Raw genomic sequence first — 12,500 nt, 5'->3', positions numbered from 1 at the left:
AGATGGATGAAGATGAGGTGGGGAGGGGGGGAGGAAAGAAGGAAAGGGGGAAGAAGAGGAAGGGAGGAAGGAGAGATGGGTGAAGGGGGTGGGAGAAGATGGCGGGGGGGAGGAGGGGGATTGGGGGAAATAAAGCAGGGGGAAGGGGAAAGAGGGGGTGAAGAGCAAGAGGTAGGGGAAGAAAGCAGGGCGAGGGGAAGAAGTGGGTGAAGAGGAGGGGGAGGGGAGAGGAGGAGGAAGAAGGCAGGTGGCGGGGGAGGGGAGAGAGGTAGGTGGAATAAGGAAGAAAGTTGATGTAAATAGAGAGGAAGGTTGTTTGTGAATGAAGGCGGAAGTTGGATATTTGCGAGGTCTAAACGGTTGATAGTCTTATTATTACCCGTCCCCGTCCCAGAGGGGCTCGGGGACGGGTATTGTTCTCACTCGGTTTGTCTGTTTGTCTATCTGTCTGTTGTCTGTCTATCTGTCTTTCTGTCTGTCTGCTAACAACTTAACGTGAAAACTGCTGGTGCGATTTTAACTAAGGGATTAGGCTATGGGCTATGACCTCTGATCACCGGATTAAATTTTGGGCCTAATTTGGCCCAGGCCCAGGCTGTAGGCCCAAATGTAAAAAAAAGGGGGGGGGGACGGAAAAAAATCGTTTTCTCGCCATAACTCCTTTCAAATTCGCCATATCGACAGGAAACCCAAACCTAAAGGTGTATCTTTCAGATCTGCATCGTATAACTTGCCTCATTACCTCAGGGGAGTTAATGGCAGGTGGGTCGGGCCTAAAATTTCAAATGGGCATAAAATCGTCAGTTTTCACATGATTTACTCAAAATCTGATGTGACACCGTTGACCAGATATCCTGTTGTGTTTATTCGTCAGCACTAAAATGACTGCCGGGGACGGGTTTGCTGCCTTGGCACCGCTTCTTGTTTTATTTGATTAAGAACTGATACCTGCAGTCCTGAACGGTTAGGTGTGAGAGAGAGAGAGAGAGGAAGCTAAAGTAGACAGACATATATAGGTAGGTAGGTAGGTAGAGAGAGAGAGCTAAGGTAGACAGACATAGAGATAGGGAGGGAGAGAGAGAGAGAGAGAGAGAAAGGTAAGGTAGACAGACATGGATAGATAGACACTTAGAGAGATAGAGGCTGATAAGTGATAGATAGATAAAGCCAAGGTGGGCAACATAGAGACAGATAGAGAGAGAGAGAGAGAGAGAGAGATTGCGGATAATTGATGATTGTGTAAGAAAGTGAAGAATTTTATATTGCCAATTATATAAAAAAATGAAGATAAATTTGGTGAAGAAAGAAAGAAATTGATGATGAGGTTGATGATAGTGTGGTGGAGTTGATGATTGACGTGGTGGTGACGGGGGGTGATTAGAGAGAGAGAGAGAGAGAGAGAGAGAGCTGTACTGGGGAGATAGCAAGAAATAGAAGGAAGGATGAGAGAGAGAGAGAGAGTGTAAAAGGGAGAGAATAGAAGAAGTAGAAGGAATGATGGAAGATGGAGAGAAAAGATGAAAGAGTGAAGGACAAGGAAGGAAGAGGAGAGAGAGAATTGATGGAAGAGAGGGAGAGAAAGACAGAAGATGGAGGGAGGATAGAGTTGGAGGGAGAGGGATGGAGGAAAGGATGGAGAGAGGAGAACAGAGATGGAGATAGTGGACGAGGGATGGAGGAAAGGATGGAGAGAGGAGAGAACAGATGGAGAGAAGCGTTGGAGGAGATAGATAAAGGAGAAGGAGCGGTATGATGGAGAGGGTGTGAGGGACGGCCCGATAGATAAAACAGAGTGTGTGGATAGATAAGGCCAATCTATCAGTAGCCAGCCAGACCCTCTCTAGACAGACCTCTCCTTGTTCTCTCTCTCTCTCTCTTTCTCTCTCTCTCTCGCTCTCTCTCATTTTGTTTATTTTCTTACACATCTCACCCCCCCTCTTCTTTGTTTCTTTCTCGTTTCCCCCCCTCTCTCTCTCTCTCTCTCTCTCTCTCACACACACACACACACACACACACACACACACACACACACACACACACACACACACACACACACACACACACATTCTGCCTATGTTCTTTCCACTGTTTCTTTCTCATTTCCTTCTCTCTCTCTCTCTCTCTCTCTCTCTCTCTCTCTCTCTCTCTCTCTCTCTCATTTGCTTGTTTAATTCATTTCTCCTCCTCTCTAGTTTATCACCATCCTTCCTTCTCTCCCCTCTCCCTCCCTCCCCTCCCCCTTCCTCCCTCCCTCCCCTCCCTCTTCCTCCCTCCCACCGTCATTCACTTTCTTATTTAATTTCTTACCTCATCCTCTTCCCTCCCTCCCTCCCTCTTCTGAGTCTTCCCCCTCCCTCCCTCTTCTGAGTCTTCCCCCTCCCTCCCTCTTCTGAGTCTTTCCCCTCCCTCTTCTGTTTTTCTTCTCTTCTCTCCCTGTCTCTCTCTCATTCATTTGTATTTACTCTCTCTCTCTCTCTCTCTCTCTCTCTCTCTCTCTCTCTCTCTAAGTTTCAAGCCCTCCCTCCTTCTCTCCTCCCTCCCTCCCTCCTTGTCTGTCTGTCTGTCTCATTCACATACAGTAGATGTCTATTTAATTCCTCCCTTCCCCTCCCTCTCTCCCTCCCTCTCTCTCTCTCCTTTCCCCTCCCTCCCTCCCTCCCTACTTCTCCCTTTCTCCCTCCATTCCTCTTCATCCCTCTCATTCTCCCTCCTTTTCTTTCCTTCCCTTCCCTTTCCTTCCTTCCTTCAATCCTTCCTCCCTTCCTTCCTTCAATCCTTCCTCCCTTCCTTCCTTTGTTTGTTTGTTTGTTCCTTCCTTCCTTCCTTCCTTCCTTCGAGTATTCTTCTCATTTCCATCATTTTATTCCTTCATCTCTCTCTCTCTCTCTCTCTCCAGTTTTCTCACGCTCCCTCCCTCTCCCTCCTCCCCTCCTCCTCCTCCCTCCCTTCACTTAAGTGTCGAGTGGGCGAAGAGAGAGAGAGAGAGAGAGCCTTCCTTAACAAGGGGAGTGGCATTTGGGTGACCTGTGAACTGCTACTTACTCACCTCCTTACCTACTTACCACCTACCTACCTACCTACTTACCACTTACCTACCTACTTACCACTTACCTACCTACATACCTCCTTACCTACTTACCCACCTACCTACCTACATACCTCCTTACCTACTTACCCACCTACCTACCACCACCTTACCTACTTACCTGCCTGCCTACCTACCTACCAACCTACCTACCTACTTATTCATCCGGTTACCCACCTACTTACCCACTACTTAAAATCTCAGCTTGCCACTTAAGCACCTACTTACGCACCCACTTACCCTGCCATCTACTTATCTGCCTACTTACCCACCCACTTAATAGCCACTTATCTACCCACATACCTACTCACCTACTACATTTCCTGCCTACTTACAGAACTAGTCAACTCGGTTTTACCTCTCTGTCTGTCTGTCTGTCTGTCTGTCTATCTATCTATCTATCTATCTATCTCTTTCTATCTATCTATCTATGTCTGTGTCTGTGCCTGTCTGAATTGCCTTAGCTTCATTCCTACTTCCTACCTACCTACCTGTCTACTTACCGAATTACCTACCTACCTTCCTGCTTGCTTACCTGTCTGTATTCCTAAATAAGCCTTCCTACTTACCAGTCATCTAACTACCTACCTACCTACCAACCTACCTACCAACCTACCTACTTTCCTCCCTCCCTCCATTTCTTCCTTTTTCCCTCCCTCCCTCCCTTCCTTCCTTCCTTCCCTCCCTTCCTTCCTTTCTTCCTTCCTTCCTTTCTTCCTCCCTCCCTCCCTCCCTCCCTCCCTCCCTCCCTCCCTCCCTCCCTCCCTCCCTCCCTTTCTTCCTTCCTTTCTTCCTTCCCTCCAAACAGCCCATCAAAACACCTGTGCACACCTGTATTTACTCCCACCCTCGTGTGTGTGTGTGTGTGTGTGTGTGTGAGAGAGAGAGAGAGAGAGAGAGAGAGAGAGAGAGAGAGAGGGAGGGAGTGAGGGAGGGTGCAAACATATGCTAGCAATTGCAAAGACATATTACCAAAACTGATTTAATGTTTGCCGCAGCCTGGATTTGAACCCCGGCCCATGGGTACACACACACACACACACACACACACACACACACACACACACACACACACACACACACACACACACACACACACACACACACACACACACACACACACACACACACACACACACACCTTTTCCCACACCCATCCACCGCCCACTTACACTCCCATCCACACACCTACACCCAGCGAGACCCAGATACTTACACACACACACACAATCACACACACACACTCACACACACACACACACACACACACACACACACACACACCTAGGCAATAATTCGTCTGAGGGTCCCCATTTTTACCAATAGTATTAGATTTGGCGCCGGCGGGATGAAGATGACGTGAGAGAGAGAGAGAGCGAGAGAGAGAGGGGTAAGGGTGGGAATGTGTATGTGGTTGGATGCAGGTGACGTGAGAGAGAGAGAGAGACGAAGGTGTGTTTGGTTCAGGAGGAAGGAGAAAGGTGTGTGTGTGTGTGTGTGTGTGTGTGTGTACGCCCAGGTATGTACGTGTTGATCCAGTGCACCCGGAAGCATGTAAGCCCTTCATCCATCCATCCAGCCATACCTGTCTGTCTGTCTGTCTGTATTTTGTTTGTCCCTCCATCATTCCATATACCTGTCCATCCATCCATCCATCTATCTGTTTCTATCCATCCATCCATCTACGTGCATCCATCCATCGATCTATCCACCAACTCTTATATATCCATCCATCCATCCTACTATCCATCCATCCAACCATCCTACCCTCCATCCATCCGTCTAAATATCTGTCCATCCATCAGTCCTTATATCTATCCATCTATCCATCCATCTTTGCCTGTCCACCTTCCCTCCCCCTCCCTCCCCCTCCCTCCCTCCCCCGCACCAACACTTTTAGGATGCGAAAGGAGAGAGGAGGCAGGGAGGGAGGGAGGGAGGGAAGAAGGTTGTGTGTGTGTGTGTGTGTAAGAGAGAGAGAGAGAGAGAGAGAGAGAGAGGTAGGTAGGGGAGGGAAGGAAGACAGAGTGAAGTAAGTGGAAGGAGGGAAGGATGAAGGAAAGGAGGGAAGGAGGGAAGATGGAATGAAGGAGGAAGGAAGGAAAGGAGAGGGAAGAGGAAGGAGGTAGGCAGGTTAGGAGGGAAGGATGGAGGGAGGGAGAGAAGAGAGGGAGGGAGGGAGAGAAATGATAGATAGGGGGAGGGGAGAAGAGAGAGAGAGGGAAGGAGGGAAGAAAGATGGAATGAAGAGTGAGGGAGGAAAGGAGAGAGGGAGGGTGAGAGCTGGCGGGTGTCCAGAGGGAGGGAGGGAGGGGGAGGAGTGAGAGAGAGAAAGAGAGAGGGAGGGAGGGAGTGTTCCAGTACTCCCTCCACCACCGCAGAGAACACTCCTCCACCTCCAACTCACTTACAGGTTAGAGAAAATGAGAGAGGCTTTCTTTATCTCTCATTTTCCACAACTATCACGGGTTAGAGAAAGTGAGAGAGGTTTTCTTTAATTCTCGCTCATTTTCCATAATTACCACTCTCTCACGTTGATGCAGGTGAGAGAAAGTGAGTGAGTGAGACTTGCTTTAAACTTGCATTTGATCACAGGAGAGAGAAAGAGAGAGAGAGTGAGATTTTTGTCCTATTCCGCTGTCATCTGATTTTTCCTCAACTCTTCTTAACGTCACGTCTAAAAAAAAATCTTATTAATTTTGCTCTTTCAAAATTATTCACTTTTTTTTTCCTTTTTCCTTTCCCTTCGCCTTCATTATTTATTTTATACAGTCTCTTCCGTATTCAGATTTCTCTTTCACTTTCCTTCCTTCATTTTTTCATTTCCCTTTTCCTTCTGGTCATCCTCACCTTCCTTCATTCTCCCTCACATTCTTCAGGTGTTCTTCGTCTCGTCTTCCTTTAAAATATTTAGTATCCTTCACTTTCCTTCATAGTCCTTCACCTCCCCTCGTTTTCCTTCATTTTTTTCCTCGTTTTCTTTCATTATTCTTCATATTTTAACTTCCATACTCAGCCTTTTTCCTCTTTTCCATCTTGTTGCTTTTCCTTCAGTTGTGTTTTTGTATTTGCCTTGTTTTTCCGCGTTTTACCTTGTTTTTCTTTGTTTTTTCTTGTTTTCTTGTTTTTCTTTATCTTGTTTTTTTGTTTTTTCTTGTTTTTCTTTGTTTTTTCTTGTTTTTGTTTTTGTTTTTTCGTTTTTCTTTGGTTTCGTTTTTTTTTTCTTGTTTTTTTTCTTTTTCTGTTTTTTCTTGTTTTTCTTTGTTTTTTCTTGTTTTTCTTTGGATTTTCTTGTTCTTCATTTTCCCTCAGATTCCATCACCACTTTCATTCACTATTAGTTTCCTTTCCTCCTTCACTTCGGTTCCTTCTCTTTCCCTTTTGGTCACTCAGATTTCATTCATTTTCTGTCACTTTCTCTTTCGTTCATATTCCTTCACTCCTTCACTTTCCCTCATTCATTCACACTATTTTCCGTCAGTCCTTCACTTTCCCCACTCTGTCATTCTCAGTTACGTCGTCACTTTCACTCTTCACTTTCCTTTACTTTCCTTCATACTTATTCATGTTACTAAATTCACTTTCACTCTCCTTCCACTTTTCTCAGGGATTTACCTCTCTCTCTCTCTTTCTCTCTGTCTCATTTTCAGAATCCTTATATTTATCCCTCATCATCCTCCCCTTCTTTCATTTTCTTCCTACCTATAAACTCTTATCAGCTTCTTTCATTTTTTCATTTTCTCTCATCCTTTCCTTCCCTCCTTCCTTCCTTTGCCGCATTAACTCCTCACTATCTTTCTTCGCTTCCTTCTCCTGTCCTTCCCTTCATAACTTTGCACCACTTTCTTTCAATCTTTTCTTCCATCCTTCCTTCCATCTCTCCTCTTTGCTTCCTTCCATCTCCTTTCTCCTTCTTCCCTCCTTTCTCCATCATTCCTTCCTTCCATCTCTCCTTTCACCTTCCTTCCTTCCTTCTCCTTTCTCCTTCTTCCCTCCTTTCTCCATCATTCCTTCCTTCCATCTCTACTTTCTCCTTCCTTCCTTCCATCTCTCCTTTCACCTTCCTTCCTTCCATCTCCTTTCTCCTTCTTCCCTCCTTTCTCCATCATTCCTTCCTTCCATCTCTACTTTCTCCTTCCTTCCTTCTTTACATCTCCTTTCTCCATCCTTCCTTCCCTCCATCTCCCTTTTCCTTCCCTTTCATGGCGTAACCACCTTCCTTCCTTCGTCTTCCCTCTTCCTTCCATGTCTTTACTCCATCCTTCCTTCCTTCCATGCCCTTTTCCCTTTCCTTCCATGACGTAACCACCTTCCTACCTTCGTCTCCCTTCCTCTCTCTCTCCCTTCGTGTCACCTTCCCTCCTACTCCTTCCCTCAACACATAAACCCCTGTCCAGATTAAATCATTTCCCTAATTCACATATTTTATCGATCTGGGAAAATATCACCGCGAATTCCTGAAGTCACAACCAACCGTGCCAAATATCCATAAAGTCACAGGTTTTTTGGAAGAAAGTTTACGTTAATATTATAAGTGAAATTTTGGGTTATGTGTTGTTTTTTGAAGTTGGGGAAAAATGTGTGTGGTGGTGGTGTGTTGAAAAGTTTGTGTGTGTGAAGTGTTGTTGGTGATGATGATGATAGTAGTAGTGGTGGTGGTGGTAGTAGTAGTTGTAGTAGTAGTTGTTGTTGTTGTTGTTCTGGTGGTGGTAGTAGTTAGCGGTAGTTGTAGTGGTGGTGGTAGTAGTAGTAGCAGTAGTACTAGTAGTTAGCAGTAGTTGTAGTGGTGGTGGTGGTGGTGGTGGTAGTAGTAGTAGTAGTATTAGTAATTGTTGTTGTTGTTGTAGTGGTAGTAGTAGTTGTTGTAGTAGTAGTGGTAGTAGTAGTAGTAGCCATCTCAACCATATTTACTCCTGCAAGACGCTTAGTTAATCATTACGAATAACTGCGTGGTTTGCAATCATTATTAAAATCCCATGAAGTGTAAAGGAATTTTTGACTGCGACTGTACCTATACTCCTTTCACTTTATGCTGGCGTAAAATGAATCTGAGCCATTCACGATTAAAATGTGGTGCCAGTCACGAGGAAGTGCTATGGAAAGGTATAAAAATAGCAGTACTGCCATTGAGCTAAGTGAAATAAGCTACACACACACACACACACACACACACACACACACACACACACACACTCATTCTCTCTCTCTCTCTCTCTCTCTCTCTCTCTCTCTCTCTCTCTCTCACACACACACACACACACACACACACACACACACACACACACACATTCATTCTCTCTCTCTCTCTCTCTCTCTCACACACACACACACACACACACACACACACACACACACACATACCCACTCATTCTCTCTCTCTCTCTCTCTGTCTCTCTCTCTCTCTCTCTCTCTCTCTCTCATTTATTTACCCCCTGTCAGAAGCACCATCTTAAGAATTTCAGAAGTAATTCCTCCATCTTAAAGACGTCAGGACTGCCAGACACAAACAAACAAGCAAGAGGTGTTTTATTTTTAGTTATCCACAGTTTTAATTTTCCAGAACAAATAATTTAAATAATATAAGTTGGTGAAGTGGAGGCAGGGAGGGGAAGACCGAGGATGAGGTGGAGGGATGGAGTTAAGAGGTATATGAGGGAGGGGGGAATGAGTTGGGGAGAGGGCGGTCAAATGGTGGGTGACAGAGTGACTTCGAGGCGTTTTGTCTTCCGCCACTCTTTGCGGGATTAGGGCGCCGGGCTATAGATAGATAGATAGATAGTTTGAAGTAATTAAATACAGGAAATCCATAATATACATAAAAATAATGCTGTATAATAAGTGCCAATTTTCTATCTATCTATCTATTGCCAGACGCCTCAATCCCGTAAGGGGTGACCACAAACAAATCGCCTTCATGTCGCCCTGTCCCCCGCCCTCCCAGCTCACACCTCCCTCCCTCGTATACTTCTCCACTCCATCCCTCCATCTCATCCTCGGCCGCCCCCTCCCTCTCCCTCCACCACCTTACTCATACACTCCTCGTCAGTCTCTCTCCATCCCTCCACATGGCCAAACCACCTCAGTGTGTGTGAATTTTGTGGTGCGGAAAAGTATGAACAACTCAGTCAATATTAATCCAAGGTCAAGAATTCACATATATATTTGTTGGAAGTGTACAGATTATTGAAAAACTTTGACATTTATATTGCCTCTGAGAATAATTTAGAGGAAGGGTGGTTGGTGACGGTAGGAAGAGTTAGAATTGAATATTGAAGCGAGATTGATTTTATATACTGTGAAGAATTAAATAACCTCAATATTTACGTGTTTGGGAAATACTTAATACGTTTGTTTACCCTGGAAGTCTGTATGAAGGCCAGGGTTGAGATGGAGGGATGGAGTGGAGAGGTATATGAGAGAGGGGGGGAGAGTGAGCTGGGAGCAGGGCAATGAAGTGGCGGGGGATAGGGCTACGTGGAGGCTATTTGTTTGTGGCCACCCCTTACGGGATTAAGGCATCTGGCAGTAGATAGATAGTAAATAACTTGAAACATTTAAATTCTGAAATACTCGCCAGATAATAATAATAATAATAATAATAATAATAATAATATGGAAAATTAAATAAACCTGAATATTTAAATTTCTAAAAACTTATATATGTGAAATAGAAAATAACTTGAAACTGAACAATAATTGATCTGAAAATCTTCTAAATATTTGATTAATATACAAAGTCTGAGAAAATTGTAATAGGAAAATTGTGCATGCAACCAGAAAATTACCACAAAGATTCGTATTTAAAAAAAAAAATCATATATACATTACTCAGAAAATTATGTTGTTGAAAAAGTATGGAAAGTAAAAATTGTGGAGGGAAGTGAAGGCCTAAAAAAAAAAAAAAAAAAAGTAATTTGAGTTTATAGTTGAAAAAGCCAGAAAGTAGTGGAGATTTCAGTAACACAATTTTCCTGAAGGTATGGTTGGCTGAAAATTATATATATGCGAGTTTGAAGAGACGGTTGTATGGAAGTTTTTGTAGCTAGGGAATTGTATGGGGGAAAAAAAAAAAAAGATAAATAGAAGTTTAATATTTTGTAGGAATTTGAGTCAGAAAGAAATTAATAGTTTTGAAAATATAGGAAGGCTGAAGTATTATTATTATTATTATTATTATTTATTTTTTTTAGCTAATTTCTCTCGACATCTGATAAATTGTGAGCTTCAGGTAAAATGGGAAATAGTGTTGTATTTTGATTTTGTGAAACTTATGAATTCACGTCACCTAAGATGCTTGTGATACCTGGAAGTGTTATAAGGTATTGAAAGACAGGTGTGGGTTTGTAAGATTTATTGGAAGTGAATGTGTGTGTGTATGTGTGTGTGTGGGTGTGTAAATAGGTCTATGAAAATTCGTTCTTTTTTCTGAATAAATCCATATAGTATTAAGAATATAACTCTCTCTCTCTCTCTCTCTCTCTCTCTCTCTCTCTCTCTCTCTCTCTCTCTCATACATATGCAGTGTCACCTTTTCCCTCATCTCCCCTACTTCCTCCTAATTTTTCCCTCTCCACCCCTCCCCTCTACGGCTTCTTCCTCTCCCTTCCTTCCTCCCTCTCTCACTTTTTTTCCTCCCTCCCTCCCTCCATGTCTTTCTCCATCCATCCCAGTTTTTTCTTCCTTCCTTCCTTCACTTACTTTCTTTCTTTTTCTTTATCAACGTTTTTCTTATTAAAATTTGCTCATTTTGCTGTCTTCGTTATATATCGGTGTGTGTGTGTGTGTGTGTGTGTGTGTGTGTGTGTGTGTGTGTGTGTGTGTGTGTGTGTTTCTTAGATTTGGTTATTTCAGTTACTCTCTCTCTCTCTCTCTCTCTCTCTCTCTCTCTCTCTCACGCAGACCCAGTTACCCCCATTCACACTTGGTATTATTTTCTCCCTCCCCCTCCCCCTCTTTCCCTCCCCTCCCCTCCCCTCCCCTCCCCAATCTAAGGAAATAAACTCAGACAACACATCACAGGAAGAGCTAATGGGGAGTGGGGGTGCTCTCTCTCTCTCTCTCTCTCTCTCTCTCTCGTCTATATTTGGCTGTCAGCGGGATTGAAGGTTGTCCATACTCATTAATTAATAATAATAATTTGGTATTATTATTATTATTATTATTATTATTATTATTATTATTATTATTATTATTTGTTGTTGTTGTTTAGGGTTTTATTGTTTTTATTGTTCTTGGTTATATTCCTTGTTTTTACGTTTTATTTTTATTTATATTTGAGATTATTATTATTATTATTATTATTATTGTTATTATTATTAATTGTCATCCCTGTTATCTTCTGAACACAATATCACCATTATCATCAATCACCACCACCACTATCACCAGTATCATCATCATCATCATCATCATCATCATCATCATCATCACGCACAAGCAATTAACAACCCACAAGGTAATATAATAGAAGACAAGTGTGTGTGTGTGTGTGTGTGTGTGTGTGTGTGTGTGTGTGTGTGTGTGTGTGTGTGCTGGCAGGAACATGGCAAATTTTGGCAGAAGGATCTTGAAGTTTCTTGACTGATGAGTGGGGGGGGGGAGATGACAAGGAAGATGGGTCAATGTGATATAGTAGGTCAGTGTGTGTGTGTGTGTGTGTGTGTGTGTGTGTGTGTGTGTGTGTGTGTGTGTTTTAATTTCGTGGTTTTTCTTTTTTTGTTTTTGTTCCCTGGTTTTTCTCTTTCTACGTCTCCTTGGTCGTTATCTTCTTCCTCCTGGTCTTCGTTTCTTCATCTTTTCTCTCCTCCTCCTCCTCCTCCTCCATTTTAATACTACTTCTATTGTACGATTGTTGTTGTTATTATTATTAATATTATTATTATTATTATTATTTTGTTGTCCCTTTGATGTTTTGGTTAATGATAGTTACAAATTTGAGAGAGAGAGAGAGAGAGAGAGAGAGAGAGAGAGAGAGAGAGAGAGAGAGAATAAAAAAATGGAAGAAGGGAGGAAGTTATGTAGGGAGGAGAGAGGGAGGGAAATATGATCCAGGTAGGGGGAGGGAGGGAGGGGAGGGGGAGGAGTGGGAGGGATGTAAGGTGTCATTATTGCCATGTAAAGGGGTGAGAGGGAGGGAGGGGAGTGGAGAGGGGAAGGAGGGAGATAAAAACTCTCCCTCACTCATCTAAGTTTCCTCCCTCCCTTTTTCTGCTCTCTCTCTCTCTCTCTCTCTCTCTCTCTCATATCTTGGCAATCGGGTTAATAAAAGGCCTTTAGATGGCAACACGTCAACGTCTATGGCAACGTACATAGCAGTCAGACGTCCTTATCGGGCTTTCTATGGCAATCTATAGTGCGTTCCTTCTAACCTGACAAGAGATCCCCAATTCCTTGACTTTTAGGACGGTAGGATTAC

General features: G+C 43.5%; 1 protein-coding gene across 3 annotated transcripts in view; it reads left to right on the top strand.

Annotated features, from left to right (window-relative positions):
- LOC145402058 (glutathione S-transferase 1-1-like) overlaps positions 1-12,500 on the top strand; it is a 138,085-nt gene that overhangs the window by 52,437 nt on the left and 73,148 nt on the right. Inside the window, exon 1 of one of the 3 annotated variants that reach the window (XM_080274157.1) lies at positions 5,460-5,498. The exons of 1 other annotated variant lie outside the window; for it this stretch is intronic. The gene's annotated coding sequence lies outside the window, so the exon portion shown is untranslated. Of the gene's footprint in view, positions 1-5,459; positions 5,499-5,523; positions 5,629-12,500 lie in introns of those variants that run through there. One more of the 3 variants, XM_080274159.1, reaches the window with a different exon arrangement.

This window comes from Coenobita brevimanus, chromosome 57 (assembly GCF_032717465.1).
Source record: "Coenobita brevimanus isolate Jiangsu-jjx chromosome 57, ASM3271746v2, whole genome shotgun sequence".
Classification (NCBI taxonomy): Eukaryota; Metazoa; Arthropoda; class Malacostraca; order Decapoda; family Coenobitidae; genus Coenobita; species Coenobita brevimanus.
The sequence above is the reverse complement of the archived record's forward strand: the minus strand, read 5'-3'. Positions and strand labels throughout refer to the sequence as shown.